This window comes from Ahaetulla prasina, chromosome 4, assembly GCF_028640845.1.
Source record: "Ahaetulla prasina isolate Xishuangbanna chromosome 4, ASM2864084v1, whole genome shotgun sequence".
In the NCBI taxonomy this organism is placed as follows: domain Eukaryota; kingdom Metazoa; phylum Chordata; class Lepidosauria; order Squamata; family Colubridae; genus Ahaetulla; species Ahaetulla prasina.
In genome coordinates this window covers 139,812,211-139,827,832 of record NC_080542.1, presented here as the reverse complement: position 1 = coordinate 139,827,832, position 15,622 = coordinate 139,812,211, and the positions used below count along the sequence as shown (strand labels likewise).

Sequence of the window (15,622 nt, the reverse complement as noted above, 5' to 3'; positions counted from 1 at the left end):
CAACTGGCAAAATCTTCGCGATATTATGAAGCACAAGGATCCCTTTGGGCTTTATAAATAAGATGTCGCTAAGAGCTGAACTAGAAAACTTTATCTTTTTAAAACAAAAAATAAGTTATGCCTCCATAAAAAAGAAAAAAAAGGGAAGTATTCTAGAGTAATACATTGAAAATGAAATATTCCATGGGTTAGTAGAAGCTAAACATTGGTATAGTGAAACTTAAGAAGTGTAAAAGCTTGTTATCTAGCTTTAACTGCAAAATGACGAAGCAAATAAAAAAGGTTTTAATCTGTTGTCAAAAAGAGTATTATAATCAGGGTATGTCTCAGAGGAACGCATACCAAAGTAAAGGTGTTAGCATTGCCAGAAATATTTTTTTTCCCATATGGAGAAAAGAACTTTACAAATAAGGATATACAGAAGCTGCTTTTAATTTGTTGATAGGGCTACTTTGGGGCTTGAGCTGCTGGACAGATAGTTGCGAAGATAAAACAAAAAAAGTACCAAGAATTCCTTACAAGAAGGACACAAAGTGGATAAAATGAGACAGAACGAGAGACAGATTTGGAATATAGAATCTCCTCTTCCTTGTTCTCCTCCTTCCTCCGTCCTCCCCCTCCGTCCTCCCCCTCCTCCCTTTGATGACATAGTTCTGAGTTTCTGCCTTCCCAGTCTGTAGATCTGCTCTGCCTGTGATTCCAGGTTTCTGTACCCAATAGTTAAAAAAAATCCAGCCCTCTCTGGCCCACCATGTTTTCCATGAGTTAAAGGCGGGGCTAGATGAATCAAAAATTGGAATTAAGATTGCCGGAAGAAATATCAACAACCTCAGATATGCAGATGATACCACTCTAATGGCAGAAAGCGAAGAGGAACTAAAGAGTCTCTTGATGCTGGTGAAGAAGGAGAATGCAAAAGTTGGCTTGAAACTCAACATTAAGAAAATAAAATCATGGCATCCGGCCTTCTCAATAGATGGAGATAGATGGAGAAGAAATGGAGGTAGTGACAGATTTTATTTTCCTGGGCTCCAAGTTCACCACAGATGGGGACTGCAGCCAAGAAATTAAAAGATGCTTGCTCCTGGGGAGGAAAGCTACGGCAAATCTAGACAGCATAATAAAAAGCAGAGACATCACCCTGCCAACAAAAGTGCGTATAGTCAAGGCTATGGTTTTCGCAGTTGCAATGTATGGCTGTGAAGGTTGGACCATAAGAAAGGCTGAGCGCCAAAGAATTGAGGCCTTTGAACTCTGGTGCTGGAGAAGACTCCTGCGAGTGCCTTGGACTGCAAGGCGAACAAACAAGTCAGTCCTAGAGGAGATCAACCCTGACTGATTTTTAGAAGGCCAGATCCTGAAGAGGAAACTCAAATACTTTGGCCACCTAATGAGAAGGAAGGACTCACTGGAGAAGAGCCTAATGCTGGGAAAGATTGAGGGCAAAAGAAGAAGGGGACGACAGAGAACGAGGTGGCTGGATGGAGTCACTGAAGCAGTCGGCATGAGCTTAAATGGACTCCAGAGGATGGTAGAGGATAGTCAGGCCTGGAGGAACGTTGTCCATAGGGTCGCGATGGGTCGGACACGACTTCGCAACTAACAACAAAAATCCTGCATTGTTCAAACCCTGAAAAAACTATAATTCGGCACATTACAAAATATATCTGCCTCCAATCATATCAAGACCAAGGATGCCTGAAATGAACATTTGATTCCTGTTTCTCTAAATGGCTCCAAAACCTTCAGATGAGAAGTGTGCCAAATGTTTTTTAATTTCACCTATATATTCCTCACTTAGGAGTGTAACATCTTGTTACTCATATATTCTGTTGCTTAATGTTTATTTAGCGGTAAAGCCTCAAGGTGAGGTAAAAGGAAAGCCCTGTTAACCAGCTGCTCTCTTACAATTTTAGAACAAAGTCTGGGGAGTGTGAGCAGATGTTCCAGTGCACCACAGGGATAAATACACAGATAGTCCTCAACTTATGACCACAAGTGAAAATTTCTGTGGCTAGGCAAGGCTGTTGTTAAAGGAGTTTTGCTTCATTGCTATGATCTTTTGCCAAAATTGTTAAGTGAATCACTACAATTGTTAAGTGAACCTGGCTTCCCCATCGACTTTGTCACAAGTCTTTGAAGAAGGTGATCACATGATCCCAGGACACTGCAACCATCATAAATATATGACAGTTGTCAAGCATTACATGATTACGGGGATGCTGCAAAGGTTGTAAATGTGAAGGTATAAGTCACTTTTTTCAGTGCTATTGTAACTTTGAATGTCACTAAATAGATGCATGTAAGCCGAGGATTACCTATATAGCACAATTAATTTAATAAAACGATATTGAAATAGCTAGATTTATTCTTATGGTGGACAGTCAGGCATTCTTCTCAGAGAGAGTATAGAAATTACTTGAAGTATTACCGGGTGACTGCAAACTTCATGACCTCACTTCAGCAGCTTAGAAGGTCCATCATGCATCTGTGTTTATTTAGATATAAATACCATGGACATGACCTCTAATAAGTGCAGGGATTTCACATCAATCTCTGTTAGTGTATTGAGATTTTGGGTTATTTTGGGACCAAATTGTGTGGTGTGTAGATTACCATGTAACTATTCAACAACTTGGGTGCAATAATGAATAAAGTGATCATGCACTGAGAGGGTTCCTGGATCTACCAACTATATTTCTTCTCAAAAGGCTTCATCAAACTACTTTTCTTTCCATCATTCTCCATTACAGCAGCCTGTCAGGACCTACCCAGAAGTAGACCAATTTTCCTTAGAGAGTTAGGGATGCTGTCACTGGTTTTAATCATGTAAATGTTTAAAAAGATGTTGAGACTATAGAAAGAGTGCAGAGAAGAGCAACAAAGATGATTAGGGGACTGGAGGCTAAAACATATGAAGAACGGTTGCAGGAATGTCTAGTTTAATGAAAAAAAGGACTAGGGGAGACACGATAGCAGAGTTCCAATATCTCAGGGCCTGCCACAAAGAAGAGGGAGTCAATCTATTCTCCAAAGCACCTGAGGGTAGAACAAGAAGCAACAGATGGAAACTAATCCAGGAGAGAAGCAACCTAGAACTAAGGAGAAATTTCCTGACAGTTAGAATAATTAATCAGTGGAACAACTTGCCTCCAAGAAGTTGTGGATGCTCCAACACTGGAAGTTTTTAAGAAAATGTTGGATAACCATTTATCTGGTATAGGGTTTCCTGCCTAAGTATGGGGTTGGACTAGAAGATCTCCAAGGTCCCTTCCAACTCTGTTATTCTATTCTAAAAGTAAATAAAAGTAGATTTGAGGGCCTGGTACATCTTTGAGACTGTGGGAGTGGAGAGAACTAGAGCCAGTTCAGTATTGTGATAAAGGTGCTAGTCTAGAAACCCTGAGGCTCAGAGGTAGGAAAGCCAATTTGGTTACCTTGGGCCAGTCACTCTCTCTCAGACCAACTCACCTCATAGGTGGTGGTTGTGAAGAAAATAGGAGACAGCGTATTATGTATGCTCGTCATCCTGGGTTTCTTATAAAGTAATAAAAGCAGGATGAAAATCTAATAAATATAAAGGCAGGATAAGAATCTAATGAATATATAAATTAAAGCCTTGGATCTTCTTGCACATAAGGCTGCCAGAATTACAAAGAAATTTCCACATACAAGCTGGGTCAAGACTCTGGTAAGACTGGAATTTCCAGAAGAGCTATGAAGACATTCGGTTGATGCCTACGCTTGATACTGATTTAACATTTTCTTTGTTCAGCATTTGCTGATATTGGACAGCTCCCTATCAACTGAAGCCTTTGGGTCCTACAAGGGTATTACTTGCAGGAAGACTGGGAAATTGGAGCCTCATAGCAATGGAAACTAAAATTGCAAATACAGTTCCTGGCTTTTACTTTTGCAAAGGAAAACATCTTTAGAAGCTATAAACCAAAACCCAAGAGCCCATGGATAAATGCTCGGTTCTATCTATTCCTTCTGTCATCCTGGTTTCCATCTCAAATGCTTCCTTTTCATTAAGCCATGCTAGAGGTAAAGAAGTTGCCCAGGGCCCATATAACGTATGTTTTTTATTCTTGTTTTTGGCTGAAAAGAATCGAGCTGTGTGTCTCATTAACAGGTTGAAAAGACTGAAGGTTGATCTGGCACTGAAAAAGATCTATCGTGAGCTGTCATTGGAAGCGCTGTTACATAAATGTCAGACTGCTTCGGAGCTGAATGTCTTAGCCTTTTGCTGCTGCTTTCTATTAGGATGTGTCAGATTCTCGAGTTATTTTTGGTGTAAAAGCTCAGAAGACCTCTGTTGTATAACTTAGCATTCTTTCCAGTCTATGAGCCCTGAATTACAGAGATGGGCATCTTGCCGAAAGAAATAAATTAAATGCCACCATGTTCATCCGAGGTCATCAGAACAATTCTGTAGCCTTTAATTAAGACTTGCATAACCCCTGTGGGGCCGACAAATGTGGTTATTATACTCATTTTACATCTGGGTAAACAACAAAACAGAATGATGACTTTTAAGGTCATCAGCAAAGCAGTGTAGAGTTGGGAATACAATATGGTGCACCATTTTGATAGGCGCTGTTATAAACCACTTTCGTCTTTTATTACAGTGGTGGCCAAAATTGTGGAAACCTTTTGGGAAAAGTGTATTTTTGAGGTTTGATGGCTAATAATACCACTTTTTTTTCTGGAGTTTCAAGATAATCATATTCCACTGCTGGAATGGCCTGGGAATGGCCCAGCCCTTAACCCAACTGAAAATCTATGGAGCCGACTAAGGAAACTTGTTAATCAGAAGTGACTCAGCAATAAAACTCAGTTAATAGAAGCAATCATTCAATCTTGGTTTCACATTGTAACAGCTGCAGAAATAAAAGACTTGGTTCACTCCATGGAAAGAAATTGTAAGGCCATAATTCATGCTAAAGGTTACCCAACTAAGTACTAACTGACGTGATAAGTTTTGTATATTTCATTTTTTCTATGGTGATAATTTTTGAACATTTCATTTTTTCTAAGCGTTTCACTTTTCTTCTTTATACTGTCACTGTTATTCTAATAGCAAATCCTTCATAAAAGTTATTAAATTACATTATTGATTAAATTGTCTTTCCATTGATATATAATTTTATGGTACTACTCCCCAAAAAAGTTGTGTTATTAGCTAGTTTTCGAAAATACACTTTTCCCAAAAGGTTTCCACAATTTTGGCCACTATTGTAATTTCAGTGTAGTCTTGGATTCCATTATATTATAACCTGGTTAATGGACATCAGTAATAGAATAGAAATGAGCACTGATTTGATGAATTAAAGTCTTCTTTGAGAACTCAAGAAAATAATCTAAAAAAGTACTATGATGGTATTCCCTTGGATACAGATGGATTGAGTTCTGAAAGATTAGTTAATTGTGTTTATATACATTTAAGGGAAGATGGCAGATCATGAGTGGCTGAAGCATTTAATATTTCCATTTTTCAAAACAGAAAAGCTATGTCCTTGCCAATATGTGGGGGGTGAATCCTCCTGGAGAATCTTTGCATCTAGCTATAAAATAAGTCAGATAAAGACTGTGCTCATGAAATCCACAGTCCTATGTAGGTGACTGTGTAAAATATTTCTGGGCTTTTGGGTTGCAGATTAGTAATATTTTCTTTTATAGATTTTTAATTAATTAAGGGAAAAAACATATCACATTATGTATGTGGAAATTCTCAGTCATAGTTGTCTCAAACATGCTTTTTTTCAAAAGGAACTGGACTGTGGTTTTTTTCTTCAGGAAGAAGAAAAAAACTTTTCGCTTCTGTCAGGCTTCTTGGGTGAGAAGCAAAATGTTTTCTTCCAGTTGCCTTTTGAAAAAGCAGATTACAGATTAACAGAATTGGAAGGTGCCTTGTAGGTCATCTAGTCCAACCACCCACCCAAGCAGGAGACCCTACACCATTTCTGACAAATGGCAGTCCAATCCCTTGAAAGCCTCCAGTGATGAAGCTCCCACAACTTCTGAAGGCTACTTCTGTTCCATCAGTTGATCGTTCTCACTGTCAGAAAATTTCTCCTTATTTCTAGGTTGACTCTCTCCTTGGTCAGTTTCCACCCATTATTCCTTGTCCGGCCTTTGGATGCTTTGGAAAATAGTTTGACCCCCTCCTTTCTGTGGCAGCCCCCCAAATATTGGAACATTGCTATCGTATCTCCCCTGGTCCTTCTCTTCACTAGACTAGCCAGGCCCAGTTCCTGCAACCGTTTGAAACCTTTGAAACTATCAGGTTATGGTAAAAAACAGTCAAGTTGCCTTTTTTTAAAAAGCACCTTTGAGACTATGAGGTTATGATCTAACAATTCAATCCCTACTTCTTAGTAATTACTGAAGACAAAAGTGGATAAATGGCACAGCAGATAATACCCTTCAGGGTAGTTTGTCTTGAATTTATGATAGATAACTATTAAAAAAATTTCCAAGTATTATAACAGGAAACTTTTTAAATTTTATAGGGGGATCCAAGATGAAAATTGAACAGAATGGGACCAAATTTAGTGTTGAGGGTGGGGGAGAAATCCAAAAAAGTTGAGAAGGAAAATTCTAGATGAAAGAGGAAGAAATCCTTAGGAGAGGTAATTAGACAGAAGCCCTTACGCTGGCAAGAATTCCATAAACCAAGATTCCTGTGATTTTCCTGACTTGTGAATGGCTAGAAGCATGGCAAGATGGCAAGTTTGTAAAGTGGCATTTGTTGTGTGCATACATACAGACCAATGTAGGGGTTCCTGTGGTTTTTTCCCCCCCACAGTACTTAAGGTAATTTATCTTGCATTTCTTTATGTAACAGAGCCTTACTGCATTTTTTAAACAATAAAACCACTGACGCTTTGTTGTGTTTAGATGTGTGGGCAGGACATGAGTGATTTGTGGATTACTCCCTTTGGTACTTTATCACCTTTATAAAAAGCCTTGATACTTCCAACACTTCAACAACAACAATAATAAAGACTTCATCTGAATCGAAATGACACATAGGTAGTTTTTCATTGTGTACCTAATTCAACAATAAACCATGGATTGTGTGTGTGGGTTGTTGTCAGTTTTCAAGCTTTGGAGGTGAAGAATACTAATCAGTTATCAAGTTAACCCTTCCTCCCTTCCTTTCCTTCCTTCCTCCCACCTTCCCTCCCTTCCCTCACTCTTTCTCTTTATATTTCACCTTCCTTCCTCTTTCTTTTCTCTCTTTATCTTCCTTCCTTCCTTCCTTCTGTAGTAAGTTAGCCCTCTCCTAGAAGAATGAAATATTTTGGAGGATATTGAATAAGGCAGAGTATTGTGTTTCCCTGGATAAGAAATTGAGAAACCTGTTTTAAAGACAAAACAGCTTCCTGCCTCCTCACACCTTTGTCAATGGGCCATTAAGGCTTCAGCCAAGCTCACTCAATCCCCTCTACCTTTGTCAATGGACCATCATCTGCAACACAATAGGACCCATCTAGCAACAGAAACTCACCACATGGCAAGGCTCAAGCAAGCTTGAGAGACAACCTACAACATTAGCTAAGATCCCTAGACCACCTGGGAGTTTGACAACCAATCAGGATACATTTCTTATACAGGAACAGGAAACACCAAGGTGGGGCCCCACAGAGAGTATAAACTCAGGCACTTCCTTCCTTCCTTCCTTCCCTTCCTTCCTTCTTTCCTTTCTTTCACCCCATAGCATCTCATCTTTGACTTATCCAATCCTGATTTACTTCTATAATAAGGCTACATTAGTTGATGTACTTTTAAAAAACTGTGTTACATTGCATGGAACTTTTTCTCAAGGATTTCTAGGTCAGATTAAATCTGGCCATTTGTTTCGGGGTTGTTGGGTTTTTTTTGGTGATTTCTGCAGACAAAATTTTCTTCTCGTTCAGCTGATGGTTCCTAGGTCCGAAAAGTTGACTTTCCTACCAGGCAAAGCACTGCTTACCCACACATTATGTCCTCCAGCCTGACCCAATTTATGCTCATTAGTGTACCAGAAACTATGGTGAAGAAAAGCTTGTGTTATCTAGGTCTGCAAGGCAATTTGTCTATAAGACAAATATGAATAAATCATGTCCAAGCAGGAAAAGGGAAATTGCCTTGGAAATAACTAGCAAAATCTGGAGGTTGGAGGCAAAAACTGAACGAGGGAAATGCCTTCTAAACCTAAAGAGACCCTTAATTAAGTCTCTGCTCTCTTCACCAGCAGTAAGGACATGTGGTGTGGGGTTTTTTTAAATTTCTTCCTAACAATAACAAAAAAACAGAATATGGGTTGCTGTTATGGTTTAAACATCCCACCATTTCCCCCCCACTCCACCCCAGGGTCCATTGAGTTTTGATTCAAATGAAAAAGAAGAAAGCCCATAGCTCAGAGAATGGAATTAGGAATTATCCTACATTTCATGATCCCCTTGAGAATGGAAAGTAGGAATCAGGATGTTATGTATCGTCTCTAGTGGCCAGAATCAGCAGTACGAGAATTCTCCATGTATACATACTGTATATGGAAAACAATTTAGACTCTTTCTGCGTTACTAAGATTAGACTAGACTAAGGAGACATTTTCCAACTACCTGAAGATTATTACCTCTGTTCATATATTTGCTCTGTCCAATATAATTGCAGCCTGTCAAAGTTGCATAACCTGTGTTTTTGGAATTTTTTTTACAATCTTCTGCCCCAAGCTTGTTTTAAAAATAATACCCAATGTAGAATAGAATAGAATAGAATTTTTTATTGGCCAAGTGTGATTGGACACACAAGGAATTTGTCTTGGTGCATATGCTCTCAGTGTACATAAAAGAAAAGATACCTTCATCAAGGTACAACATTTACAACACAATTGATGGTCAATATATCAATATAAATCATAAGGATTACCAGCAACAAAGTTACAGTCATACAGTCATAAGTGGAAGGAGATGGGCGATGGGAACGATGAGAAGATTAATAGTAGTGCAGATTCAGTAAATAGTTTGACAGTGTTGATGGAATTATTTGTTTAGCAGAGTGATGGCCTTCGGGAAAAAACTTATGTCAGCAATTGCTGATAAATCTGACTGATGGTGTCAACCATCAGCTTGACATCAGCTATGGGTTTGGCCAAAATCCTTGCCAACACAGTTTTCCCAACTTCTGGTGCCCACGGTGGTTCAGTTTGAAAGCTTGCACTGTGCCACGGAAGATTTGGGACTGTGGGTTGCCACAGAATGGAAAACAACCTGGGGTGTGTGAGATCAAAAGGTGCTCCTCTCTCAGCATCTTGGAGTAGTTGAGCTGCTTGAAATCACTTGGTCTTTGTCGGTTTCCTAAATCCTTTGTTGGAATAACAACTATCACTCAGTGAGGATGCTCCAGCTGGTTTCTCAACCAAATGCTGTCCAAAGCTCCTTGGGTAATCATTATGACTTCACTTTACTTGATGTGGTATATCAGTGAATTGCATTGCCATCTGCTTCCTCTGGAGCTCTAGTACGCGGAGGTCTGTTCACAGTTTCCTCTCCATAGGAGTGACAGCTGCTAGATGGAAAAATAGGCATCGTGTGAGATACAATATGACTGTAGTCTTCCTACACAAAGAAGGCAGCAGGAGCTCTTTTAGCTAGGTTGATCTTGAGTTTTATTTGTGATCTCAATATTGTGAAAATTGGATTAAGGCCCTCTAGGATAGGGGTTCAGAAGGGTGCTGCTTTATAAATCACTTTTGTTTGGGCATAGTCTAGCCAAAGGGTAAGTACTTTGGAAGGAAGGTCAGTTTTCAAAAGTCGGGTAATTGACGAAGGAGGATTTGGAGCAAAGGGAAGACAACTGGCTGCAGAATTACTAGTTGCAAAAGACATGGACTGACTAAGAGGAAAGTGAAGAAGGAGAGGAAAGAAGGAAGAAAAGAGAAAATTCTGGAATTGTTTCTTTGAACTTCTGTTGAATTTAATCATGATTTATACCTGAGAATTGCTTTCTTCACCCAGCATTGAAGATTATTCTGTTTCAACTTCAGGACTGATGGTGTGACATTTACAGGAAGTCCTTGATGCTTAACAACCATTGAAAGTTATGACAGACGCTTACCTACAACCTATTCTCAAAGTTACAATGGACACACACACACACACACACACACACACACACACGTCTTATAGTCATATGAACACATTTGGACCCTTAGCAGCTGGCTCAACCTTTACAGCCTTTGTGATGTGATGTGATTAACTGATTATGATTTGCCATTTTGCCGTGTTCATTTGTCTGGCAAAAAACCCCAAAAACCAATTGTTGAAAATTGATTTGTTTAATGATTGTAGTATTTGCTTAATGACACTACAAAAAATGTAAAAAAAAATAAAATTGGATCCAGTTATGGGATGCATTGACTTACAACTATAACTCTGGGATCAATTACATTTTAAGCCAAGGAACTATGTGATGTTTAATCTGCGGCTCTTGATGTTGTAAACTGCCCAGAGTCACTTAGGTAAGATGGGTGGTGTAGAAATTTAATAAATAAATAAATACAAACGAATTAGGAAATTCTGTATCCTCTCCCTATTCTCATCGTCACTGATAACATATGCGTACAAAAAGCAGTTATTGCTTCATGTTTTAGAACTATAATATCAGTATCATTTTGTGTCATTTCAGTAAAGCCCCAATGGTACTGTTAAAAAAAATTAGAATATTGACAAATATAGAAGTTCAGAAGTAGCTACTTTTTCATGGATTCATTCCACTTACATAGCCGTCCAACTCACATATGTTGCTCTAGGCAGCCCGCACAATTAAAAGTATAAGGAAACAATAAACGCATCGAAATATGCTAGTGACATAAATATATGCTAATAAAAACTAAATATTATGTATCTGTTATGAAGTATGAAACCAGTCATAAGTCTTTTTTCCCCAATGCTATTGAAACTTCAAATGGTCACTAAACAAATGGTTGTAAATCAAAAACTATCTTAAATGCAAATCCTGTCAGCAGTTCTATACTATAGTACTGGTGAAAGAATCTTATTAAAATAGCTGGTGAAAGAATCTTATTAAACTCAGTTGGGGCTTACTTTTAAATAGGTATAGATAAGATTAAAAGGTAAAGGTAAAGGTTCCCCTCTCACATACATGCTAGTCATTCCTGATTCTAGGGGGCAGTGCTCATCTCCGTTTCAAAGCTGAAGAGCCAGTGCTGTCCGAAGACGTCTCCATGGTCATGTGGCCGGCATGACTCAACGCCAAAGGCACAACAAAAGAACGCTGTTACCTTCCCACCAAAGATGGTCCCTATTCTTTCTACTTGCATTTTTTACATGCTTTTGAACTGCTAGGTTGGTAGAAGCTGGGACAAGTAACGGGAGCTCACCCCGTTATGCGGCATTAGGGATTTGAACCGCTGAACTGCCAACCTTTCGATGGACAAGCTCAGCTTGTCCATAGAAAGGTCCAGTCTTACCCACTAAGCCACTGCATAGATAAGATTACATTATTACAAAGTTGTTACGGCCCCAAATTCTTTTCTTTAGTTCTTCATCACTGAAATAAGTTTTGCAAAAAATGTTTTCCTCACTCTCCTCTGAAGACCTCTGTCCCCAGCCATGTTATTTGTGGGAGTATTTTTGTAAGACAGTTATTGAAGTTAGTGAGGCTGTATTTTACTGTGTCAGATGAGATGGGAGAACCATATTTATCCCTGCTTTCAAATTAAGATATATATTTTTTCTCTTTAGGATGGCAGTAGCAGTAGAGACATTGCTTTGTGTTGAGACTTGAAAGGTAGATCCCATACACAGGAAATTGTTTCCTAGAAAAACAGTAAATCATTGTTCAAGTAAAACAAACTTTGTTCTACTTTCACTCACTCCCAAATTACACTGCTATTGACAATCAACTTTTTCATCACAGTTCTTTGGATGTTGTTCTCAAGTATAGTTTTGTTCCAAAATGTGAGTATTTTCTGTGATCCTCAATGTTTGGAACTTCAAGAAAGTGTGACCCTTGTAGGCCTTGGTCTCTGAAGCAAAAACACGGGAGAATCTAAGAGCTTGGCTAACAAGTCTTAAAAGCAAATATCTTGGTTTGCAAGCAGGCATGTATGTCGCCTACTCCTTTATTCTTAGCTTTAAAAGAATTTTCATTGTCTTTGTGTTCATTATTTTTCATATCTGCTTCCTTTGGAAGGACTTAGCAATCTTGTATGTCCCCTTCTCAATTTATTTCTTATTCTGTCCTATGTTTTTGCACAAAATCATGAAAAGCCTCCATCCTCTTTCTTTCCAGAAAATGAAATCTTAAAAAAAAAATATATATCTCTATATTTGTTCATTCAAAGTTATGGTTTCTGTCTGATCTTTTGTGTTCCTGCAAGAAATAGAATAGAATTCTAATAGAGTCCTAATGGAACGTGTTACATTTTCCTTTACTCTCTGTCTTTCTTTCAATGCAATTGAATTGAGGAAAAAAAATCTGCACATTTTTATGTAAAAGCTAATTAGGCACTCAGTAAGAGATAAATATTGTTAATGAAAAGCTCCTTTGTGACAAATCTATGAGTTTCAAGCACCTTTCATAATTACATTCAAACTAATCTGAGTAGGTGGTTATCATAATGTTTGCAGAACTGACATAGTATCAGAATATATTCCCCCCCCCCCCACCAAAAAATTTAAATACCATTAAGAAAGAAAAGGGGAAAGATTTAAAAATCTGGGATGGATTAAGGAAATGAAATTGGGGGGGAAGGCAAGAGGTGGCAGGTAATGTAAGAGTGATCAAAAGCTCCAACTGCCTAGAACAGGGGTCTGCAAACTTGGCTCTTTTAAGACTTGTGGACTTCAGCTCCCAGAGTTGAAAAAGCAAAGCTGGCTGAGGAACTCTGGGAATTGAAGTCCACAAGTCTTAAAAGAGCCAAGTTTGTAGACCCCTTCATAGAAGAATGAAGAATTGGACTTTAGAGAACAAAATTCAAAGAAAAATTTATATTCTGATTCAGGTGGACAAATTAAATTAAATTAAATTAAGGGGCGTGCATAAGAGCACAAAAGTGTCTACCGTTCCTGTCCTATTGTTCCCTTCATTATATCAAATTAATATAGCTGATGCATATCTTTTTTACATATATATATATATATATATATATATATATATTTGTTTTCTGAGGTTTTCACGGGTGTTTGTATATAGGTCTTTGGTTGTTCGGTTGTTCGACACACCATCTACCAGAAGAAAACACACACAAACCGCTATCTGCATGCACTCTCACACCACCACCCAGCACAGATCAACTCCGTAGCCAAGAACTCATCTCCAGAACAAAATGCTTAGCTGATGAACAACACCTAAAACCCGAACTAGACACTCTCACTAACGTACTAACATCCAATGGATTCCAAACAAATAAGATTACCAAACTAATCCAAAAAGAACCCCCCACTAAAATCCAAGACAGAGAACAAGAAAACGGCACAGCCCTCCTCCCATATATAAAAGGCACCACAGACAGAATCAGCAAGATCCTCCACAAACACAACATCAAGACAGCATTCTGCACAAACCAAAAAATATCCACCATCCTAAGAAACCCCAAAGACAAAATTGAGTTAGAAAATCAAGGAGTATATGAAATCCCATGCACCGCCTGCCCCACCACATACATCGGACAAACCAACAGAAGAATAAGTGCACGATTGAAGAACACAAGAACTCATTCAAAAAGAGGAACCAACTTCTTCCCTGGTCCAACACTTTAAAGTCACAGGACGTGATATTGACGTTTAGAAGACCAGAACTATGGCCAAAACTGAACACTTTAACAACAGAATAATCAGAAAAGCCAGTGAGATAGAAAAACGCCCACACAGCATGAACAAACGAGATGATACCTCCCGCCTACCAGCCATTTGGAAACCCGGCCTTATTGACAAACGAGTCCCTAACACGAGGAATGACACCAGACCCACACTCACGAGGTCCACACAGGATGTCACCACCACACATCCACCCAAAAAGCAGACCCAAACTCACACTGATGATGAAGCACGACCAAGGACCAGAAGCCAGACCGTAGCTGCATCATTAGCCATTTCAAACCCCTCCAATCCATACATGCAGCAGACTGACACCCACTATGAAGATGTAGCACGACCACAAAGCCAAACAACAGCTATGCAGCTCACCAGCTCAAATCCCCTGCAGCACAGACTAGACTGAGCACAACCAAGCCCCCACCAACACAGGACACACCCCAGCCAATCAGAGCACAGAAACCCCATCCAATCAGAGCACAGCCAAGCTCCCACCCAATCAGTTCAAACCCCACTAGCAGTTAAAAGGAAGAAACAGCTGCGATCACACATTGCTCCCAGAAGCACGGCTGAAGCCTGAAGATGACGAATGAGACTTAAACGTCGCCAAGACACTCCCATTTTTACACGGGAGAAAACCCGAACAACCAAAGACATATATATATATATATGTCTTTGGTTATTCGGGTTTTCTCCCACGTAAAATTGGAAGTGTCTTGGCCAAGACACTTCCAATTTTACGGGGGAGAAAACCCGAATAACCAAAGACCTACATACTAACACCCGCAAAAACCTCAGAAAACAAATATATATATATATATTCTTCATGATATGTTGTTTTATTTATGACAATGTTTGTGTATACTGTTATGACAAAATGAAATAAAAAAAAATATCTGATTGACTGAACAAGTATGAGAAGTCCTTGATTTACAATCATTCATTTAAACAACGTTTGAAGTTACAGAGCACTGAAAAATATTGACATGTCCAATTCTCCTGTTTATGACTGTCATAGTATCCTCGTGGTCATGTGACAATGGTGAAATGTAAAATTCGTTGCTACTCATTCTGTGGGCGTAGCTTGGTGGGTGTGGTTGGGGTTGGTCATGTGACTGGGTGGGCATGGCCAACTTTTTTTTTTACCTTTTTAAAGCATTTTTTACTACCTATTCAACAGAACCAGTAGTAAAAAAAATGCTTTAAAAAAGTTTTTAAAAAGGTTCCGAGGATCGCGTAGCACATCTGATTGTTTTTTTTCTTTTTTAAATTGAATTGAATTGAATTGAATTGAATTGAATTGAATTGAATTGAATTTAAAGCATTTTTTTTACCAGTTCCAGTGAATAGGTAGTAAAAAAGGCTTTAAAAGACCAGAACTATCGCCAAAACTGAACACTTTAACAACAGAATAATCAGAGAAGCCATTGAGATAGAAAACGCCCACACAGCATGAACAAACGAGATGATACCTCCGCCTACCAGCCATTTGGAAACCTGCCCTTATTGACAAACATGTCCCTAACACGAGGAATGACACCAGACCCACACTCACGAGGTCCACACAGGATGTCACCACCACACATCCACCCAGAAAGCAGACCCAAACCCACACTGATCATGAAGCACGACCAAGGACCAGAAGCCAGACAGCAGCTGCAACATTAGCCATTTCAAACCCCTCCACCCTCACAGCAACACATGAAACAAACAGTGCATAACATCTCAGATAGGATCCTCACCAAAGCTGAAACCGATGTCCTTTCCAAAGGATTCAACTTTGCAGTCACTCC

At 39.0% G+C, this 15,622-nt stretch overlaps 1 protein-coding gene across 1 annotated transcript in view; it reads left to right on the top strand.

Annotated features, from left to right (window-relative positions):
- DPP6 (dipeptidyl peptidase like 6) overlaps positions 1-15,622 on the top strand; it is a 487,048-nt gene that overhangs the window by 266,144 nt on the left and 205,282 nt on the right. The gene's annotated exons all lie outside the window — the stretch shown is intronic.